Source organism: Sorex fumeus, unplaced genomic scaffold (assembly GCF_029834395.1).
Source record: "Sorex fumeus unplaced genomic scaffold, SorFum_2.1 ptg000058l, whole genome shotgun sequence".
NCBI lineage: Eukaryota > Metazoa > Chordata > Mammalia > Eulipotyphla > Soricidae > Sorex > Sorex fumeus.
Window position 1 is genome coordinate 1,264,902 of NW_026606115.1, and position 23,978 is coordinate 1,288,879.

At 41.2% G+C, this 23,978-nt stretch overlaps 1 protein-coding gene across 1 annotated transcript in view; it reads left to right on the top strand.

Moving 5' to 3' along the window:
- The first annotated feature begins 19,929 nt into the window (after nucleotides 1-19,929).
- Nucleotides 19,930-23,978, top strand: part of LOC130034103 (A-kinase anchor protein 17B-like) — a 28,590-nt gene continuing 24,541 nt past the window's right edge. The window contains exon 1 of the mRNA XM_056125680.1: nucleotides 19,930-19,971. The gene's annotated coding sequence lies outside the window, so the exon portion shown is untranslated. The remainder of the gene's footprint in view (nucleotides 19,972-23,978) is intronic.

The window sequence follows — 23,978 nt, forward strand, 5'->3', positions numbered from 1 at the left end:
GTTGAATGTCATTTTATATAAATCTCTGATTTGTCATAGAATCCTTTCTTAGTATGGTAATTATTGGGGAATACAATTTTAAGGGGGTAGATGATTTCTAATAAAAATAAGAAAATTATTTATTAATGCTCTAATATTTCCTACTGTTCACTAAATCTCCTTACAATCCCTTCATCATCAAAACTTTAGATTTAGCTGGGAAGTTCCATATGTCATTTTGATTATTTTTATAGTCTTTCCTTTAAGTTCAGAAAGTCGTATTTGGTACCTTAGAAACTTGACGACCTGGTCCCCCCTATTATGGTGCCACCAAGTAACTCTATAAATTGACAAAAGAGTACATTTTCACTTTGGGTCACATGAAAATATAAAGTGTGCTCTCTTTGTCAGCAGTTGTTTAATTATTACGGACTTATTGCTAGAGAAACAAGACAAGAAGCAAACTTGCTTTCCTTGGCTCAGTGGCCTTAGGGAATAGAGGCTAATTTTAGCATAATTTTGGGGAAGCAGGAAACAGCACCTGTATGGTTTCATCTGCTTCTGATTTATAACACTTTCTTGTATTTCGCATATGCTGGGGAAAATTGGTGTGAATAATAATGTTAGATCTTTATTGAGTGGCAACCAGAAATTCCTTCTCCAGGCAGAAAAGAACCTGTTTTCTTGATTGATTCTGCTAGAAACTCACCAAAAGGAAAGTGAATAAAATAGCTTATATTTTCTATTTTTTCTCTGCATCAACCTTTTACTCAAACCCTTCCTCCCAAATAAAATCTTTATATTTAGCTAGGTAAGTGGATTCATGGAATTTTTTTGCTTATTTCCAGGACATTAATAATGCTTAATGTAAGAGGCTTTATTGGAGTGTTTAGTTTGGTCACTAACATTTATCTGTTACATGTCTTTAGGAAAGGTATGTGGCCTATGTGAGTCTCCATTTTCCCATCTCTATTTGAATTCTAAGGGCCTATTAACAGTGACATACTATATTTTAAATTATTTTATTGAAAGACCGCGAGATACACAGTTACAAAGTTATTCATGATTTTCAGTGATATACTGTTCCAACATTCATCCCTTCACCAGGGTACATTTTCCACCACCAGTGTTCCCAGTTTCCCTCCCATATGTTTTTAATGAAATAGAATTAGAAATCTTCCATTAAGAAGTAGGGGAGACAGAAACTTTGGAGTTGAAGTCAGAATAAAGAAGCTGAATCTTAGCAAAAATTCATTAGGGATCTAAGATACTTTAAGTTCAATTGTATATTTTCAGGTCATCTCTAAAAATATATTTAAAGTTGAAAAATTTGCTTTAATCAAAAATCACAGAACCATATCTCTACATAAGCAGTATTTTTATATCTAAAATTTACTGTAAATTTTGTGAAATTGTCATTCAACTGTGATTTTATCTCCAAGTAATCATGGCAAGGAGATATGAAACATGAATAGAGAATCTGCTCATTTTTGTGCACACATGAAAATGAAAGAAAGCAAAGGGACACACTATCTTAGAAGTTTTATTGGCTCAGAGAAGCTGCTGGGCTCCTGGGAGATTGAGGGAGCAAAAATGTCATTGTCACAAGGGAGGCAACTATTGATTTCACTCACAGACCCTGTAATTATGGAACACAATACCTAGTTACATTAATTAGGAGGGAGAGAGTGTACTTAAAGCTAGAGGCCCTGCAGGCAGGAGAGAGGGAAATTGTAGATTAGACTTCTCTAAGGCAGAGAGTGGAGAAGAGGAACTAAAATGTAGGTTAAAGGTAGGAGCCATTTTGAAGGTCTCTATGAAAAATAGACAACTTGGTTGAGTGTGTGAAATAAAATTGAATCTGTAAAAATAAGATTATAAGGCACTATATAAAATTGTATATTTTATACATTATAAAATTTATACAATTTTATACAACCGCTGGACTAGAGCCATTACTGATTGGATTCCACGGGACATCAAAAGATCGTGTGGACTCCCACCTACAAGATGGTCAGACTTATTCGTCAAGATCCTGAATGATCGGTTTGAGGCTCTGCATGTTCCTAGAACGAACAGATGCCATTGGGCTACGCTAGCACGCAACCGGGCTGAATGGAGACATTACTGGCACCCGTTCGAGTAAAATGATGAATAACGGGGATTAAGTGATATATAGCACTGTAGCATTGTCCTCCCATTGTTCATCGATTTGCTCAAGCAGGCCCAGTAATGTCTCCATTGTGAGACTTGTTGTTACTGTGTTTGGCATATCAAATACGTCATTGGTAGCTTGCCAGGCTTTGCCATGCGGGTGACATACACTTGGTAGCTTGCTGTGCTCTCCGAGAGGGGTGGAGGAATTGAACCTGGGTTGGCCGCATGCAAGGCAAACGCCCTACCTGCTGTGCTATCACTCCAGCCCATTTTATACATACTTCCATTTATATATACAACAGAAAAGAACAACACAGAGTCTCCTGCCCCCACGCCTGGCTGTCCTCACTGGGGCCCCTTGGAGGGAGGCGGGTTGAGTTTCCCTCCATGCCCTGAGCAGATCCCCAGCAGCTGAAGACCTCTGGAACCCAGCCACAGCGATGCTTAAGACCACTCTCCACATGCTCAGACGAACCTCATGCATGAAGGAACCGGCAGGAACCCAGGTGTGCAAGACCCAGGGCTGAGATCTCCAAGCCTGCTTGGATTGGGACTGGACCTCCTCCACCCAGATCCCCCATCTTCCAGTACCTAGACAGTTACACCCACCAACTGCCCCCGGCGCTGTGTAATCCCATCAATGGCCAAGATCCAGAGACTATAACAGCAAGCACCTGGACGTGTGCAACCTCAAATGCGGCCGCGTGACCTTATTGTCTAGTTCTCACTCTCAGAGAACTGAGCAGGCTACCGAGAGTATCCTGCCCACACGGCAGAGTCTGGAAAGCTCCCTGTGGTGTATTCAATATGGTGAAATCCAGTGACAATGATGGGTCTCATTCTCCTGACCCTGAAAGAGCCTCCAATGTGTCACTTGCTAAAATCTCAAAGCTAGGACGAATGGAGACATCACTGGTGCCTGCTTGAGGAAATTGATGAACAATGAGATTACAGTGATACAGTGATAAAATTGTAAATCCCTATAAATATTTTGGAGGGCACACTCAGCAGTGTTCAGGCATACTCTTGGCTCTGTGCTCTGGGATCGCTCTTTGAGGGGCTCAGGGGACCATATAGGGTGCTGTGGATCAAACCCTGGTTAGCTGTAGGCAAGGCAAGCACCCTACCCACTGTACTATCTCATTGCACCCACTACAAATATTTTAACCGTCAATATTTTTGTATGAAAAATATTCAAATGATACAAAGAAGTAGAATAAAAGGGATAGGGAGAAGTGTTCTTCCCACAATACCCATTTTTTCTTCCCAGAAACATTCCCTATTTCAATTTTTTATTTAAATTTTTTATCTCTCAATGAGAGTCTACTACTCTTTTCATTTAGAAATATGCATATTGTGATGAATATATGTGCATATACATCACAAATGGCAGGATACTATTCACACTAGGTTTTAGATGTATTTGTTTTTACTTAATACAGCCTGGAAACAAAATTTGTTATTACTAAATGGCAGGGCTCAGAATTTACTCTTGGCTTTATGCTCACGGGTCACTCCTTGCAGTGGTTGGGGATCTTAAGCAATGCCAGGGATGGAACCCAGGTTGGTTTCATACAAGAAAAGTGCCTTACTCACTGTACTATCTGTCTGGCCCCAGAATTCATTGTTATTATAGTTCAGGTAACATGGTTAAAACAGTGTTAATGTTTGCAGTATTGATTTAAGTTGGTTTATTCTACTTCGAAGAAAGTGCCCAAGACCTAAAGAGCTGCTGTTGACCTGGACAAATATTATTTCTGCTGGCTAGAAATAGCCCTATATTCAGGTTCCAGTTGAAAATGAGAGTTTTTAATATCAAAAGAATCAAAATTGGAAGGAATAAGTCTAATTATCACTATTTTCAGACAGCATGATACTATACATTGAAAACCCTAAAGGCTCCACTAAACAAACAAAAAACCACATACCAAACCAAAAATACAAATTCCTAGAAGTAATAAACAAATACAATAGAGTCGCAGGTTATAAAATTAATACACAGGAAATTAATGACATTCTTGTGCACAGGTAAAGAACTGTAGCACTGTAGCACTGTCCTCCCATTGTTCATCGATTTGCTCGAGCAGGTCCAGTAATGTCTCCATTGTGAGACTTGTTGTTACTGTGTTTGGCATATCAAATACGTCACAGGTAACTTGCCAGGCTTTGCCATGCGGGCGAGATACTCACAGTAGCTTGCCGGGCTCTCCGAGAGGAATGGAGGAATCGAACCCGGGTCCCCTCGGTCAGCCACATGCAAGGCAAATGCCCTACCTGCTGTGTTATCACGAGATTTACTAGTAAAGAACTAGAATAAAAAAATTAAAAGCTTTATCTTCTTCAGACTAGTGTCCCAAAAGATCAGATATCTGGAATAAACTTAATAAGGCAGGTGAAAGACTTACACAGTGAAAACTATAAATCACCTCTAAGAAAAGTAGAAGACACTAGGAAATAGAAAACGTTCTCTGTTTATAGAATGAAAGAATCAACATTGTGAAAATGAGCACCCTACACAAAGTACTCCGCAGATTCAATGCAATACCCATTAAAATTTCAATGACTTTTGAGGCTGGAATGATAGAACAGTGGGATAAGGTTTGCATTGCATGCAGCAGACCTGGGTTCCATCCCAGGCACCCCATATGGTCACCTGAGCACTTTCAGGAGTAATTCTTAAGTGCAGAGACAGGAGTAAACCCTGAGCATCACCAGTGTGACCCAAAAAGCAAAAAAAAAAAAAAATTCCAATGTCTTTTTCAAATATATGGAACAAACTGCACTAAAATTTTTACTGACCCGTAAAACTCACATAATATCCTAAGAAAACAAAAGGAGATGGAAGGCATTGTATTTTCTATCTTTGAATTATACAACAATGTTATATTAATCAAAACTGCTTGGTACTGAAATAAAGATATACCAGTAGACCAGTGAACAGAATTGAAGGACCTGTTTTGTTTTGGTTTGGTTTGGTTTGGGGTTACCTGGAGATGCTCAGGGATTATTTCTTGATCTGAACTCAGTATTTACTCCTTGCAGTGCTCAGGAGACCATATGGGATGCCAAGGATTGAATTTGGATTGGTCACATGCAAGATAAATGCCCTACTCACTGCATTATCGCTCTGGTCCCAGAATTGAAAGTCCTGAGTTAAGTCCCCAGATTTATGGTATGCTAATCTATGAAAAAGGAGCTAAATATATGAAATGGGGCAAAGAAAATCTCTTCAACAAATAGTGTTGGAAACAATGGATGGATACCCACATGTAAAAAAATTGAAATTAGAACCATAATTCACCCCCTTCATAAAGGAAACACAATGTGAATTAAAGACCTCAAGATTAGACCAGAAACCGTAAAATATATTGAAAAAAGTGTGCAGAACTTGCAAGGAAATTGACTACAGAGGAATCTTCAACAATATGACTATAGTGACAAAGACAAAAGCAAACAAATGAGACTACATCAAATTAAAAAGCTGCCGAACGATGAAAGAAACTCAAGCTCTAACAGAAAGAAATCCTACTTAATGGGACAATATATCTGCACAAAATACATCAGATAAAATGTTGACATCCAAGATATACAAAGCATTCAAAACTCAAAATCAAAAACTCTGACACACATTCATAAATGGGGCAAAGAGATAAACAGGCACTTCTCCAAAGAAGATATACAGATGGCCAAATGGTGTATGAAAAACTTTTCATTGTCACTCATAATTAAGGAAATGCAAATCAAAACAACAACAAAATATATCATGCTTGTGAAAATGACACTTTAACTAAAAAAATCTGCAAACAGAGGCTGAAGCGATGTTATAGTGGCTAGGACCCTTGCCTGGCATGTAGCCAACTAGGACTTGATCCTCAGCGCCGTGTATAGCTCCTGAACCCGCAAGGAGTGATCTCTGAGCAAAAAGCCAGGAAAAAACACTGAGAGCCACCAGGTGTGACCCAAACATCAAGGAAAGAAAGAAAGAAAGAAAGAAAGAAAGAAAGAAAGAAAGAAAGAAAGAAAGAGAGAGAGACAAAGAGGGAAAGAAAGAAAGAGAAGGGGGAGGGAGGGAGGGAGGGAGGGAGGAAGGAAGGAAGGAAGGAAGGAAGGAAGGAAGGAAGGAAGGAAGGAAGGAAGGAAAAGGAAAATACAGAAAGGTCTGGAAATAGCCAGTGTTGTCTGGGTTGTGTGAGAAAGGAACCCACATCCAATGCTTATGGGAATAGTGTCTGGTTCAAGCTTTATGGAAAGCAATATAGAATTCTGTTCTCGAAAACTAAGAACAGAATTACCATACGATTCAGCAACACCACTTCTTGGCATCTATCTTCAAAACACAAAAAAACATTAATTTGGAAGAATATATGCACACCTATGTTCCTCATTATACTTTGTCCAATAGCCAAGATATGTAAAAAACCAATGCCCAACTGTAAAAGATATGTAAAAAACTAATGCCCAAATGCCCAACTACTGATTGGCCACAAATCGAGAAGATGTGGTATATAAACAATGGAATACTATACAACCCCAAGAAAGAATAAAATCATGCAGTTTGCAGCAATATGTATGGAACTAGAGGACATTTTGTTGTGTGAAGCTAGTCAGAAGGAAATGGACAGATACAGAATGATATTTCTCATATGTTGGTCTATGATTATACACAGCAAGATACGTAGCAAGGTAGACAGTACAGCAGATAGTGCACTTGCTTGCACATGGCCTAACTGGATTTGAGCTCCAGTATCTCATATTTGCACCATCAGGAGTAACTCCTGAATTCAGAGCCAGCAGTAATCCTGAGCATTGCTGGGTGTGACCCCCAAACAAACAAATAAAAAAAGTATACAGCAAGATAGAAACAAGTGTCAAATCAACACAATTTGGCACTTAAAGGTAGCAGAAAAGGTAGCAAAAAAGGTCCAAAGGCAACCTAATGGGAAAACTGATGCACATAACTAAGTTGAGGAAAGTTTAGAGGCAGAGGCTTTGGGGTCTTAGCAGAGGTTGGTGGGTACACTGGTGATGGGTGTGATGTTGAAATTATGTGCATAATAAACCTTTCATGTTTGTTCTTGGACCACACTTGACTGTGCAGAGGTTACTCCTGGCTCTGTGTTCAGGGATCACTCCTGGCAGGTCTTGGGTAGATCATATGTGGTGCTGCGAGTTGAACCTGGGTTGACTGTGTGCAAGCAAGTGCCTTACCCTCTGTATTATCAATGCCATTTCTAAGAAGCCATTATTAGTAGTATCCTAAACCACAGACTCTCAAAAAAATTAGAAAAAAATGAGGGACTTTTAAGACTATGACCTGTATTAAGTTGTACCTTAGATCCAGTCCAGTTTGTCCTTTTGTGTTAAGTTCAGGCAGGAGCATAATGCTATTCTGAGAATTGGGTAAGTTAATAGCATTTATGAAGTGTTTTATAAATATTATGCCCTAAGGCAGTGTTTTCAACATTTTTCTGACCTTGGAGTCCTTCTCACCTTATTTTCTGTGGTCCTACTGATTGCCCTCTAGTCTTGTGCATGGGCCCCACCTGTGAACCCACTTGGAATGTCCTTTGGACCTTCAGGGGGGTTCTTATGACACCCCATTAAGAAATACTGTCCTAAGGGACAGGGTCAGAAAACTCAAATAATGGGGCAGAGGGAAAGAGAGAGAGCACGCACAAAGGGTTGTAACACATGTTTTCCATGCAGAAGGTGTGGGTTTAGTCCACAGTACCACATATTCTCCAGACCACTGAAGCAGAAATATCCCCAGCACCACCAGTGTGGTCGCAAAACCAAAATAATAATAACAACAATAGAGTAATTTGAGCTAAAGGCATAGTAAATACACGAAGATGCACAAACTGCTATGTAAAGACAAGTGATACATTGAAAAAGAAAATCCTTTACAGCTATATTTATTTTTTATTGTTTAAAAATTCTTTATTGGGAGACCATATACTTACTTCGTGCTTAGAGACTATTGCTGGATCTGTGCTGGGGTCATTCCTGGCAGTGATGGGGGATGCTGTGTTACTAGAGATCAAACCCAGGCCATCTTGGGACTGGAGCAATAGCACAGCGGGTAGGGCGTTTGCCTTGCACGCGGCTGACCCAGGTTCAATTCCCAACATCCCATACGGTCCCCCGAGCACCACCAGGAGTGATTCCTGAGTGCAAAGCCAGGAGTAACCCCTGAGCATCGCCGGGTGTGACCCAAAAAGCAAAAAAAAAAAAAAAAACCCAGGCCATTTCTGTACAAGGACAGCACCTGCACTGTCTCTCAAGGATGAATATATATATATGTATATATATGTTATATATGTATATATACACACACATATGTATATATACATATATATATATTCAGTGCTTTTCTCGTTGGTAGTTGTAGATTTCAACCCATTGACCAAGGTTATGTGCCCTTAAATGTCAGTTAACTGTGAAACACAGGATTTAAAAAGTTTAATTGTAGTTGAGGTAGCACAGTTAAAAGTGTTAATTTTCATGGGTTTGGTGCATATAGGCACTGTATCTACACCACCACCAAAGTGTCCAAGAGCCTTTACCACAGCCTGTAAGTCACTTCTAGTCAGTCATTGCATTTTAAGTATAGGGTCTTTAATTAATTATGCTAATATAGAGTAATTCAATAGATTTTTATTTTCATTTTGAACCAGGGGAACACATGGCAGTCCTCAGAAACTGTTCCAGGCTAGGTTCTCTGGAATTGTTCCTAACTCTGCTCAGGGGGTCATGCAATGCTAGGGGTTCAACCTGGGCCTCCTACATATGAGGCATGCATTTCAGGCCATTGAGCTATTTCCTAATTTTTAATGGGGCAGGTGATGTGGCTCAGTTGTAGAGCTTCATATATGTGAAGCTCTGTACTCAATCTTCTGCACTGAAAAAAAAAAGAATGAAATCATTTCACATTTCATAGGGATATGTGTGTATATTGTATATATGTTAAAATTAAAATGCTTATACCCTGTCTTCCTCTCCTTCCAGAAGATTGTAGTCCTCAATCTACTATGGAGACAGAGCAAGGTAAGTATTTATGATGGGGAGTTGTAGAGGTTAAAAACCTAGCAGACTGATGTGAGTGACCTCATGGCAGGTTATCCTTTGTGGGAAACAAAAGCAGAAGAGTTGTCTTGGGTATCTATGACTGAGCACCCTGGCATGGATTGTCAGAGTCTAATTGAGATGAGTGGGACTCTGCGGAAGAGGACAGCCAGGGATGAGGAATGAGAGGCCCAAGCAGGGAGAACAGAGTGTCAGGGTGGATGACATTGGAAATGGGAGACGGGTTACTATATGAGCCATCTTTTTCTGTGTTATGATTTACCCCTCAAACACAGGAATTAAGAAGGGCAAACATTTAGTATCTTAGCTTTTGTGCGTCAGGAATCTGGGTACAGTTTAGCTGGCTGTCTTTGGCTCTGAGTCTCTCTCAAAACTACAACCTGAAGGCTCAACAGTAGGAGAATATTTTTCAAGCACATTCATGTGGTTGTTAATAAGATTGAATTCTTGAGGGCTGGGGGCCTCACTGCCACCTTCACTGTTGGCAAGAAGGTGCTAAGGGAACTTAGCATCTAGCCATGTGGGTCTCACAATAGGGCATGTGGTAGGGAGGAGGGGGGTTGCCAGGATGAGACTCAACAGTAGACTACCTATCTTTCATTTTGAGGTTATGAGTTCTATTTCCAGCACCACAAAAAAGAACAAAATGATTTGTTTATGAGGCTGGGAATAGAACATTGGTCTTGACAGAAATTTCATAACTGAGAGCAAAAACATTTACAAACATGTAGCAATAGGTAAATGAAAAGCTTTTGGGCAACAAAGGAAACGAAGGAGTGAAAAGTCACCCTGTGGAGAGACTGAAAATATTTGCAAACCTGAAAACATATAGGAAAGTCTGGCAAGTCAATAACCAAAAATATCAATTAACCCAATAATGAAAATGGCCAAGGACTTGATATGGTACTTCTCTAGTTAAGACATACAAATGGGTCTGCAGAAGCAGTAGGGCAGGGAAGACATTTGCTTTACATGCAGCTCACCCAGGTTCAATTTCTAGCACCACATATGGTTCCGCGAGCACCTCCAAGATTGATTCCGAAGTGTGGAGTCAGGAGTAAGCCCTAAATACAGCAGGATTTGGTACTGAAAACAAAGATATAGAAATGACCAATGATTTTTATGTAAAGATGTCTCACTAATCATAAGGAAAACAGAAAACAAAATAGCTTTACACCTGTTAGGGTGGCTGTTAATGTGTTTGTGTTGATGAGGCTGTGAGCAAATGCGAACCCTTGGGTACTGCTAGTGGGAATGTAAAATAGTGCTACAACTATGAAAAACAGGAATGGAGAGATAATACAGGATTAAGGTGTTTTCCTTGCTTGTGGTCAACCTGAGTTTGATCCCTGGCACCATATATGGTCTGAGCACAGCTGGGTGTGACCTGCCCCTCCTCCCAAAAAAACCCCAATAAAACCATAAGAGATTGTATGGAGAAGCTTCCAAAAATTAACAAAAATTTCTGTGTGAACTAGCCATACCCCCTTGGGTATACATTCAAAAGAATTGAAAACATACACACAATGCAGCCACTAGTAAAAATAAATTTGTGCCATTCATAAAAACTTGGATGGAATTGGGGGCGGGTAAATCATGCTGAGAAAAATAAGGCAGAGGCAAAAGAACAAATTCAGGATGAGCTCACTTTCTCATCTGTGGAATATAGAGAAACAAATAAATGGTACGGGCAATATCAATCAATAATTCTAGTAGCATTGAGATAATATAAAATAGACCTGGGAGTGATAGGTCAGTAATAGGTCAAAGGAATAGGTTGCTGTAATGTAACATGGGAACAAAAGTGGGAGGTCTTGAGCACGAGGGTAGTTGCTAGGGGATGTAATAGTCTGCAACAAAACTGTTAGTGTGAATTAACAAATAATAGAGCAGGGGTGAGAGAAAAGGAATGTTGGATCTGAAGTAATATAGGGATAGGGGAAGAGTCATGGGCACTTTGGCTGTGGGCAACATTTTTTTGTATCAATAACAAAGTCTTAGGCACCAAGTATGTCAGGTAAGGCACTTGTTTTCATGCAACCTGTGCTGGTTCAATCACTGGCAACTCATACGGTCCCCTGAGCACTGCCAGGAGTGTTTCCTCAGTGCAGAGTCTGGAGTAACTCCTGAGCACTGTCAGGTATAGCAGTACTTACAGCTCCCAACAAATAAAATAAAGTAACAGAAATTTGAACAGATTGAATTCTTTCATCTAAGCTATAATAAATATATTTAGAATAATTTAAATCAGGGACGGTGAAATATCTATACATAGTGTCCAGATTTTTCTTCTAAACATTTTTCTATTGAAGGGGATTAGGGCTTCTTAGGAAAAAATGGCTACTTCCAGGACTGTATAAGGGGACGAACAAGATGAGCTTGGCACATCTTCCGGAAAGTAGAGAAAGTAGAGAAGTGCTCAAAGTATGATGGGGGCATGTCAAGGGACACAGAAAACTTATTGAAGGGACTCCCAGTGGCCAAACCTAGTCTCCTTAGGGAGCAATGATAGTAATGGGTTACAACCTACTAGGTAAAAGAAAACAAAACAAAAAACCAAATCTATCATCATGCAAGCAAATAACTGAACAAATGGAAAGTTTGATAAGAAATGTTTACAGTTCCACGGTTTCCCTATAAAGTATTCAATAATTACAAAGAATCACCTTACAGTGGAGAAGATGGGCACACATCAGTGGTTGAATCAAACACCCCAGGTAACAGGACACGGTGATATTGTGAACCATTGGAGACAATGCCGAGTACAGTGTCACTTCTCTGATAATAATGACAAGAGGTGTAACCTGAATCTAATTGTGGGAAAGAACTGGCTTATAGTATTCAGAATGTTCCAGATTTCTGAAAACCAACCAAAAATAAAGGAAGCATTCTAGATTGAAGGAAATTAAGGGAATGTGATAACTAAATACACTATACAGATCAACTCTGAGCTGGATCTTTTTTTACTATAATACTCCATTTGGGGACAATTGGTAAAATTTGGATGGAATCTACAGATTGGATTTTAGTATTCTATGTATATCAATTTCCTGATTCTAATGGCAATGTTATAGCTATATTAGAAAACATCCATGCTGATGGGAGAAAGAATGCAGCTGTAATAAATGATGAAATGATGCAATTTACCACTGTGTGAATGGAATTAGAGGGTATAAAACTGATTGAAATCAGTCAGAAGGAAAAGGACAGAATGAACTTTCTATGTGGGATATAAACATATACAGTAATGGAGTAACAAATGGCCAAAGGCAACAGAACTTCAGAGTTAGTCCATAGAACTAAGTTTACTGAGTGTGTTGGGGGTGGCAGAGGAAGGGACATTGGTAAAAGAAGTGGGAATTCTGATGTTGAGTGTGGTATTGGAATGATGTATGCATGCAACTATTACTAACAGTATTGTAAATCACAGCACCTCAATGAAGTATTGTATGAAATAAGTAATTAAAATCAAATAAATGAACAAATAAATAAGATATCCTTTCTAGCAAAAGTAAGATGCACTGAATTATTCAGGGATAATGGGGCATCAGGTTGCCAACTTACTCTCAAATTGCTCAGAACAAAATTGCAGTATAGTCTATGTTGTACTTCCAGTTTTTCTGTAAGTTTGTCATTGCTCCAAAGTAAATAATATTAAGGCTAAATAAAAAAAGAATGCCAAATTTGTGATGACGTTTCAGATTAAAGGAAGCAAGAGAGAAGAAACAAATGTAATATGAGATTCTGAATTATATCTTGGTACCTTCTCCCTCTTCACAGTTCTTACTACAAAAAATATTATCTGAGGGGGGCTGGAGTGATATTACAATGGATAGGGCATTTGCCTTGCATGCAGCCGACACAGGTCTGGTCCACAGCATCCTATATGGTCCCCCGAGCACTGTCAGGAGTGATTCCTGAGTAAAGAGGTAGGAGTAACCACTGAGCATCGCTGGGTGTGACTGAAAAAGCAAAAAAAAAAAGAATATTATCTTTAAAACTGGAACCAGAGGAATATATCCTGCAGGTTAGACAGCAGTGTTTTATCAATATCGATTCCTTGATTTTCCTATCTGTACTGCTTATTCAAAAGAAACATTTTGTCCTGAGAGGTACAGGTTGAAGTATTTAGAACAGCATGAGTATAGTTTACTTCTAAATGGTTCATTACAAAGGAACAATATATAAACATAAAAAGGAAATGATACAGAAAATTAACAAACTTAACCATTAACCATTAAATATGCTTGTTTTTGTAAGTTTCCCCTAATGCCTTATTATTTTTTGATAAAATGTTTCAAAAGATGCATATGCCACTTTTTCGTGGTGTTTTCCCTGCTAAAAAGTCACCATACATGCATGCAAAGATACTCATGTATCTTGATTGCAGTGTTATTTGAAAAAGCTGAAGACCAGGATTCAAACAAACTGCTCATTGGAAGTTTTTTTTCCCCACACCATGAGACATCAGAGAGTTACTGAAAATGGATAAATCACCTCACATAGATGGTTACTATAAAAATAAGCATGTGATAACAAGTGTTGGTGAGGATGTGAAGAAACTGGAATTTTTGAATAGTGTTGCTGGGAATATAGGCTGGAGTGATGGCACAGCAGGTAAGACGTTTGCCTTGCATGCGGCCAACCTGGCCAACCCGAGTTCGATTCCTGCCCCCCTCTCGGGGAGCCTGGCAAACTACCAAGAGTATTTCGCCTGCACGGCAAAACCTGGTAAGCTACCCATGACGTATTCAATATGCCAAACAGAGTAACAACAAGTCTCACAATGGAGACATTACTGGGCCTGCTCAACAATGGGATCCCGGACAGTGCTACAGACAGTGCTATTGCTGGGAATGTAAAAAAAATGATGCAAAAAATGATGCAGCTGCTAGGGAAGATAATATAGAAATTATTAATAAATTCAGGGCCAATGGGCAAAGTTCTTGTCTTACATGCAGCCAACCTGGGTTGGATCCCTGGCACCCCCATATGATCCTCTGAGCACTGACAAGACTGATGCCTGAGTATAGCGGAAGGAGTCCTAAGCACCACCAGGTGTGACCCAAAAGCAAAAAAAATTAGGAATTCCTAACAAATTAACACAACTACCATAGAAACTAGCAATTCCATTTCCGAATGTATATCTGGAATTAATTTAAAGCAGTCTCAAAGATATAGCTGCACCCTATTTTGATAGCAGCACTATTCACAATAACTAGGAGGTGGAAGCAATCCAAATGACAGATGAATGAATAAGCAAAACATGGCATATACCTACAATAGAATATTATTCAGTCTTAAAAAGATAAGATAGGAGGACTGGCCCACAGGTGGAAGCTGTGGGGAGAAGGAGGAGAGGGCAGTTGGGATAGAGAAGGGACCACTATGACAATGACAATTGGAAGTGATCACTCTGGACAAGAATTGAGTGCTAAAAGTAGATAAAACTATATACATGATAACCTTCAGTACCTGCACCACAATCCATAATGACCAAAAGAAAAGATGGGAAGGGCAAGAGAGAGAGAGAGAGAGAGAGTAGGAGTAAGAGAAAGAGAGACATGTATCTCATAGAGGCAGACTGGGGGTGGGGTATGGATTGAGGAATATTGGAGACATTGGTGGTGGGAAAAATACACTGATTAAGGGACTGCTATTGGAACATTATATGACTGAAACCCAAACCCAGTCATGTACAACTTTGTAACTGTTATCTTTTGGTGCGATAGCAACAGCGGTAGGGCGTTTGCCTTGCACGCAGCCAACATGGCCGACCTGAGTTCGATCCCTAAGTCCCTCTCGGAGAGCCCGGCAAGCTACCGAGAGTATCTCGCCCGCACGGCAGAGCTTGGCAAGCTCCCCGTGACGTATTCGATATGCCAAACACAGTAACAACAAAGTCTCCAATGGAGACGTTACTGGGCCTGCTCAAGCAAATCAATGATCAACGGGAGGGCCTTTTATCTTTTGGTGATTTAATAAAAAATTTTTTTAAATAAGAGAAATACCATGCTTGGGCTGGAGTGATAGTACAGTGGGTAGGGCGTTTTCCTTGCATGCAGCCGACTGAAGTTCAATTCCCGGCGTCCCATATGATCCCCCAAGCACTGCCAGGAGTAATTCCTGAGTGCAGAGCCAGGACTAACCCCTGAGCATTGCTGGGTGTGACCCCCCAAAAAAGAAATACCATGCATGCTACATGGAAGTTTGCTAGGTGAAATAAGCCCAACACAAAAGACAAATATTTTGTGAATCCACCTAAGATATATCTAAACTAGTCAAATTCATTGACTTTAAAAGCAGAATGATGACTACAAAGGCCTGGGAAAGGAGAAAAAAAGAAAATTTGTTTGTCTTGCCATCTTGTAGAGGGGAAACTGAGTCTCAGAAGATTATGTCTTTCTTGATTCAAAATCAGGCAATCTGTTTTTAAATCCTACCATTGGAAAAACATTTCCATTTTTAAAAAATATCATGCATGCATAGATTTATGTAGAATAAGTACATTTTCCTACTATAAAAATATAAATAAAATGCACATACTCTTTTCTTTTTTTGTGATGCCAGAGATCTAACCTTGGGCCTCATATATACAAGACAAGTTTTTGACCTCTGGACCCATCCTCAACCAGTAAATGTTTATGTTCTTACTATAAATATATAATACAGGTTTATTAGGTGTGAAGGAAGAAAAAGCTAAAGTGAAAGGGAACTGTAATATTCAGTCCCACCAGTTATAGACCTGCCTGTGAACCTTTTGGTAGAGAGCCAATCAGTTTTGAATGCATATATGCACTTCTTTTAGTTTACTTGAGAATATAATGTATAGGTAAAGGTAAAGGCCCTCCCGTTGATCATCGATTTGCTCGAGCGGGCCCAGTAACGTCTCCATTGGAGACTTTGTTGTTACTGTGTTTGGCATATCGAATATGTCATGGGGAGCTTGCCAGGCTCTGCCGTGTGGGCGAGATACTCTCGGTAGCTTGCCGGGCTCTCCCAGAGGGGTGGAGGAATTGAACTCGGGTCGGCCATGTTGGCTGCATGCAAGGCAAACGCCCTACTGCTGTGCTATCGCTCCAGCCCTATAATGTATAGACAGTTTTGTATTCTGCTTTTCTTCCTCTCTCCATATAATACTTCCCTTTCAAAACATTTCTCCTCATGTCCTCATAGAGACTTTGGAGCTGGTAATGTGGGCTCCAAATTCATTTTAGAGATGAACTGAGTAATAAAATCCTTGGAAAAGAAAAGCATGGAAAAATTCACTGTCACTGTCCTCCCGTTGTTCATCGTTTTGCTCAAGATGGCCTAGTAACATTGTGAGACTTGTTACTGTGTTTGGCATATCAAATACGTCACGGAGAGCTTGCCAGGCTTTGCTGTGCGGGTGAGATGCTCTTGGTAGCTTGCTGGGTTCTCAGAGAGGGGCAGAGGAATCTAACTCGAGTTGGCTATGTCCACCATGTGCAAGGCAAACGCTCTACCCGCTGTGCTATCGCTCCAGCCCATGGAAAAACTATGAAAAGATAAAAGTATGTATTTGCAATGATTCAGAAAGAGCTTTCATTTGCTTATGTATGAACACAAAAGTTGAGCTTCATTTTTTTTACTTTGTTCTATATTTTATTATATTTTGCTCTTTTAATATTTGGACAATTTTGTAGGGTAAGTTTGTTAAGGGGACTGCGTCTATGGAACAGTAGAGCATTTTAGAAAATAGTTCCCAGAATCCAATTTTAGGAAAACCAAAAGTAGACTATTGCTGTTTTAAGCTACAAAAAAAAAAAACCAGAAAAGATATCACAATCACGTGTGCTAGAATATTAAACTGTTCGATTCAAAGTATAGAAATTATCTGAATTCCTTCTCATTTCACAGATGGAAAAATTGAACCTCAAAGAAATTTAAAACATCCTCTAGGTCACTTAGCTGCTGAAAGCAATGAGGACTATATCTAGGTCTCCTGGTTCCTAGAGTTCTATTTTATAAAACTTTGGAAGTCCTTTCAAGTTAATTAAATCTTGTAAGAACTCAGGGAAGTGGGTTAGTATTTTTTGACTTTCTAGCCATTTACTGAAAAGTTTATTTGATATCTGTCAGGCAAAACTGATTTTCCAAGTTTGATTAAATTGATTGAACAAGTTTTTAATCACTCCAACCCTCATCTTCCCCCCCCAAAAAAAACAAAACCCCAGACTATTAAATAGGCTTATCCTTTGGGGATAAGCTTTCTTGTACAACCAGTTTAAAGATCACCACTCCTCACCTGGCATCTTAAATGCCTTTTATATTAGGCATAAAGCCTGTGTTTTCTTAGTTAGATTAAGCAAACACTCATTAGTTGCAGCTCACTGCTTCTCTCAGTAAATGAATGGGGGAGGGGCAGAGCATCACCCCTAGACTTGCATAAATTACTAGCATGCATCTATTTGCCTGTTAGTGTTCCTTCCAAATGACTTCCTGAGATTGCAATCTTTTATCTGAACTCTTTGCTATATGGAATAAGCTGGAATTCACAATGGGTTTCTTTATGCAATTAATTGTGCTGATTATTATCTGAGAATAATGAAATAGTTTGCTAAAGCAACCTTTCATTAGGCTTGCACAGAAAACTCTAATTATTCAAGCCTGTGAGTTGGAATTTTTTAACTTGGAAATTCGAAGTGGGGAGTGGGGGGACTGGGGATGTAGTCTGATTGAGCTCATGCTTTGCATGTCTGAGGCCCTGGGTTTGATCCCCAGTAGACTTAATAAGATTAAATAATAGCACTGTGGCACTGTCCTACTGTTGTTCATCAATTTGCTGGGGCAGGCACCAGTAACGTCTCCATTGTAAGACTTGTTACTGTTTTTGGCATATTGAATACTTCACGATTAGCTTGCCAGGCTTTGCCGCGTGGGCATGATACTCTCGGTAGCTTGCTGGGCTCTCCGAGAGGGGCGGAGGAATCGAACTGGGGTCGGCCCAGGTCGGCTGCATGCAAGGCAAGCGCCCTACCCTCTGTGCTATCGCTCCAGCCCAAGATTAAATAATAGAATTATTAAATGAATGATTAAATACTGTAATAAATACATAAATACATACAAAATTTGAGTGGAAATACTCGAATTCCAGATCTACGGAGTTAGGAGCTCGGGGTTCTTGTCTTTTGCTTCTCAGACTTTCTTTTTCCTGGTATGTATGGCTCTCTGTTTTGGTACATCTTCAGAGTTTGTCCTTTTGAAAAAGTACATCTAATATGGAACTATTTACAGTCACCATAAAAATGCATGTCTCTACCAGTACTAGACACACAAAGTTCTGGGGATATATGAGTTCAATTAATGAGTCACTACCTCAGTTAATGATAGGTAAGAATGGGGAGTGTAGGAATCTGAGGTGTCAGAGACGGTCTTCCTTTGAGAAAAGACCGAAAGTACAGGTTAGCTAAAGTAGAAAGTCTTCTATAGTGAAGGTGAAATTACTAGAAATGAGGCTAAGCAGGTAAGGCCAGATCACCACTGGCATACACCTGCAACACCATGGTTTTTAGATCTTTTCTGGAAATCCAAGATAGACAGAAAGAGAACAGCAAAGCGAGAGATTGGAAGCTGGATGGACATTAAATTGGGGTATGGTGGTAGGGTTACACTTGTGTTTTAGAGGCAGCTCTGGCTTCCAGTGTAAAATGGATGAAAAGAGGTAATTGAGAGGACAGCCAGGAGGTGGAAGCCCAGAGGCAAAGTGCCCAGGGAAAGGAGGTCCTTTGGCATTGTGTGAATAGGGCCTGAGCATAGTACTGGGGAGGAACAGAGACAGAGGGATATTGAGTATAGGACAGAATGAGCAAGCACAAGCGGGCTCTGGCTCAGCTGGGTAAAAGAACGCATGAAATAAGCACAAACTCCTCCAGCAAAACCAACTGAAATTTACCAATCACGTAAAGATAGAACCTTGTGATAGCAGCTAGGTGAGAAATCTAATATGTATCAAACCTAATATGCATCAATACACTCCTGGAGGCGGTGTTGGGGGTCCTCCACGCAGTGCTCAAGATCAAACCTGGTTCTGGCACTGGAGAGCTAGCCCAGAGGTTCAAGAATTAAGCCTGGCACAAGGCTGATCCTGGTTCAATCCCCGACAAATTATATGGTCCCTCGAGCACCTTCCGGAGTAATCCCCGAGCAAAGAGCCAGGAGTAAACACTAAGCACCGCGGAGCATGACCTAAAACAAAAACAAAACAACAAAGCCAACCAACCAACCGGGGAGGGAGGGTGGTAGGCTGCATGCAAGGCCAGAGGCTTACTCTCTCTATTCTCTCTTGTTTTTAATAGCTGTTCATCGAAAATAAACAGGTTGCATGGAGTGGGAGTTGAAGAGACCGAGTAAATTGCAGCCTTGGAGTGGCTGTTCCTTCTTGCAGGATATGGGTGTTGGGGGAGCCTGGGATGGAATCGTCAGGAGCAACCGCGCACCGGGATAAACTTTGGCTGCAGTTTTGCCGCACAAGAGGGGCGGGGTTACTAGGTGGGGTTCTCGAGAGGACGCGATTGGCGCTGGGGGAATCTGAGGGGCGGGACTATTCCATTGTTGCTATTGGCCCTCGCAGCAAATTGAGGGACGGCCGCGGGCCGTGGGGGGGCGGAGCTGTTGAGGGGAGGCCATTGACTAGGTTAAAGCCCACCCAGGGGAGCCCGCCAAGAAGTAGGCTGACTGGGGAGCCCGAAGACAGCAGTGGGATCCGGGAACCCGGAGGCAGCAGAGGTGAGCTGGAGGGTCTTCACTGGAGGGGGCAGGGGAGGAAGGGCTGTCTGGGGCGTTGGCACCTGAGCGATCACCTGCATCTCTGACTTGGATGAGGTCTGGCCGCTTGTCTGCTCACAGTTCAACCCTTTTTACCAACTCTCGGGGAATGAAATCTGTGAACGTCCCGTAGCATCGACCGTTGGAACTGCTGCTGTTGGAAAGTACCACTGCTAGCAACGGCGACCGCGGTAGAGGTCGCGTCGTCGGGGGGACTCTCTCCCTCTGACACAGACGCCACAGAGACTGGAGCGGAGATAGCGGTTTGGTTTCTTATATTCGGCTCAGTGTCCTCCGCTGCGCTCACAAAGCAGGCAGCCGAGTCCAGCAGTGTTTCGGTCCCGACATAGGGAAACTTGGTACCAAGTCGACAGAATCGGCCCAGTGGGAATGAGGGAGGGGATACGGACAAGACTTGGGTGGCTCTGCCTGTGCTGAAAAGCCAGTCGTTTCCCCAGTGATGCGCCCTGGCTTTTCACCCTGAAAACGGTCACACAGCCTGCAGTCCTGCCACGCTAGGGGGAGCTCTGGCCGTCGGGTTAGTCAAGAGTCTCCTGAGTTTAGTCCAGGTTAGTCAAGTTAATTCGGGGTTAGTCAAGAGTCTTCAGATGGTAACTGTGGCATCCAGCTTTGAGTAACTTGAACGTGGCCTTTTGGGCTCAAGTCACGCACTTAGGGCGTTTCCCCGTCTTCAGTCTTGTCTGAAGGATTGAGTAAGCCCGTTTTCAGTCTTAACTAGGAGAGTGGGGCAGGCATCACTGTGAAAATGCAGCAGGGGCTGCAGGTAGGCCGAACTTGGGGTTGGGTGGCAACATAACAGAGTGTGGTGGTGCGGGCAGTGGGCAGGGGGAAGCAAGAGTCATCCTTTGTACCTTTGCTCTCCAATTTTTGACGATTTTATTTAAAGCCATGCCCTCTCCCCCATCCCCACCCCAGACCTTTTGCAAGAAGCTAACTCTGTGTCTGAGGATGGATTGAAAGAATGGATGCCAGCATGGGGCGGCCTAGTCTTAGGATTTTTCTTATCTGGGGTATCTTTTCTAGATCGTGAGGAAGGTCTCAAGCTTAGCCATTTCTTTCCGCCTACCATCCAACTGACTGCTTCTGGGTCTAACTTGGAAACATCGGTCACAGTCACGGTCACGGTCATGGTCACGCTTATTGAAAGTGTCCAAATGTATGCTTCGAGATTGTAGGACTCAATCTTCATATAAAAACACCAAAACCTTCTTTACAGGAATCAGAGAGATAGTATAGTGGATATAACACTAGCCTTGTTGGCACCTGACCCAGGTTTGATCCCCAGCATCCCCTTTTGTCCCCCGAGTTTGCCAGTAGTAACTCCCAGCACCACTGTGTGTGGCCCATAAAAACAACAATAATAACTTTTTAAAGCCTTGCAGGCACTTTCCGCTCTTACTCATACTGTGCACATCATTTTAAAAAAGACAAGTACAAGAGGCTTGCAAGAACTGGGGCTCCAAGGAGCAGGGAGAAGTCACACTTGTCAGATGGTGGTGTGGCTGATTGAAGAGGGGTGACACGGGTCTGGGAGGTGGCTGATGCTATCTTGACATTTGTCAGATGGCGGTGGGGCTGATTGAAGAGGGGTGACATGGTTCTGGAGCTGGCTGATGTTATCTTGACTCCTGTGATTAGTCACTGACTTTTCACTTACATTTAACCAAAGATTGTACCTTCAGTCTGGCCACTGGTCTGTCTTCTGGGCATGATTCATGTGGAAGAGCCTTTGCTCTTTACATGTTGAAAAGCCATTGCTTTCATGTACTATTTACAGCATTAGAATGAAAGATGTGGTGCAGAAATCTGGGGGTATGATGGTGACTATGGTAGTAGTGGTGATGAGAGACAGACCTATTTTCTACTTTTTTTTTCTTTTTGGGTCACACCGGGCGATGCCCAGGAGTTACTCCTGGCTTTGCACTCAGAAATTACTCCTGCTACTATGTAGCTGTTAGAAAAGATGAAGTCATGGAATTTACATACAAGTGGTACTACATGGAAAGTATCATGCTAAGTGAAATGAGTCAGAAGGAGAGGGACAGACATAGAAAGATTACACTCATCTGGGGAACATAAAGTAACAAAATAGGAGACTAACACCCAAGAATAACCCAGATAAGTACCAGGAGGTTTACTCCATGGCTTGGAGGCCAGCCACACATGCTGGGGGAAAAGGCAGCTCAGATAGAGAAGGGAGCCCCAAATAAAGGGTGTTGGGAGGATCCTCCCAGGATGGGAGATGCATGCTGAAAGTAGACTATAGACTGAACATGATTGCCACTCAATGCCTCTTTCGCAAACCACAGCACCCAAAAGGAGAGAGAGAACGAAAGAAAATGCCCTGCCACAGAGGCTGGGTGGGATGGGAGGGGGTAGGGGGGAGGGATACTGGGATCATTGGTGGTGGAGAATGGGAATTGGTGGAGGGATGGACATCAATCATTATATAACTGAAACCCAAGCACAAAAATTTGTAAGTCTACAACTGTACCTTATGGTGTTTCACTAATAAAATTTTTTTAAAAAATTACTCCTGGCAGTGCCCGGAGACCCTATGGGATGCTGGGAATCAAACCCGGGTTGGCTGGGTGCAAGGCAAACTCCCTACCAGCTATGCTATTGCTCCAGCCCATTTTCTACATTTTTCTGTGTGCATTAAATCATATCAAATAAAATTTAATCATAAGTAATATTAAATAACAGATTTTAGGTACTTGAAATAAAATTAAGATACTTTTTGCTTTAGTTTAAGTGATAGGGTTACAATAGTGTTAAAGTTTATGATGTTGATGTGTACAAAATCAGTGCACCCATCCTCATTGACATGCCTATGACCTCCCGCCTCTATTCCTGTGTCACATCTGATCCCATTTTCATTCCCGCACACCTTTGCCCCTACCTTTTGGTAATTAGTTTTGGAATCCAGGGCCAAGGGTTTGTCATTGTTCAATATTGCTTTTCCTTTGTTTGGGAGAGACTTGTTTTAAACATCTAGGTAATTCTACTGCTAAGATTGTCAATGTGTTTACCTTCCCAGAATACTTTCCCATCATTGCTAAGAGAGAACCCCATTTGCCAAGATTTTTCAGCATCAGGTTGCTGTTTCATTTTTATATTTAGGTGCTTCAAAATAATTTTTTTCCTCCAACCGAGGTTTGCTCAGGGATTACTCCTAGCTTTGTGCGCAGGGTTCACTACTAGCAGGGCTCAGGAGACCCAATGTGATGCTAGGGATCAAACCCAGATCAGTCACATGCAAGGCAAGAACCTACCCTCTGTATTATCTCTCTGGGCTTAGGTACTTTGTTTATGGCAAATATATCATTTGAGAATAATAGTCATGAAATATCCTATTCAGGAAAATTGCTGGGGAAAATGGCAATTGACATGACAAAATTTAAAAATCTAACCTTTCCTCATTGTGCCTGCTAAATTATTTTCCAAGTATATTACCAACTAAAATGCTAAAGACAAGAAAGTTTCTATAGTATAAAGAGCAAGAGCTACAACACAACAAAGTAGCAAATAATTTTAAACAAACTATACAATAATATTGAAATGCATAGTGATACTATTGCCAAACACAGTAACAACAAGTCTCACGATGGAGACGTTACTGGGCCTGCTCGAGAAAATCGATGAACAATGGGAGGACCGTGACTGTGACCGTGACCGTGACTATTGACAACACTGACATAAGAACCTTTGCAAACAGTAAATTGGGGTTTTCCACATAAATGAAACAATTTGCATGTATTTGTGTATGTGATGTGTGTACACATACATAGGTGCATGTGTGTAGAGAGTGATAAGCTCCATTGACTTTATGAGACTGTGTATTAGGGAGGATTTATGGATGAATTTTAAAAAATATATAGGGGGAAGTTCTGAAGATATAGAGCAAAGGGCTGGATCACACACTGGTGGAATATTGTGGTGTTACC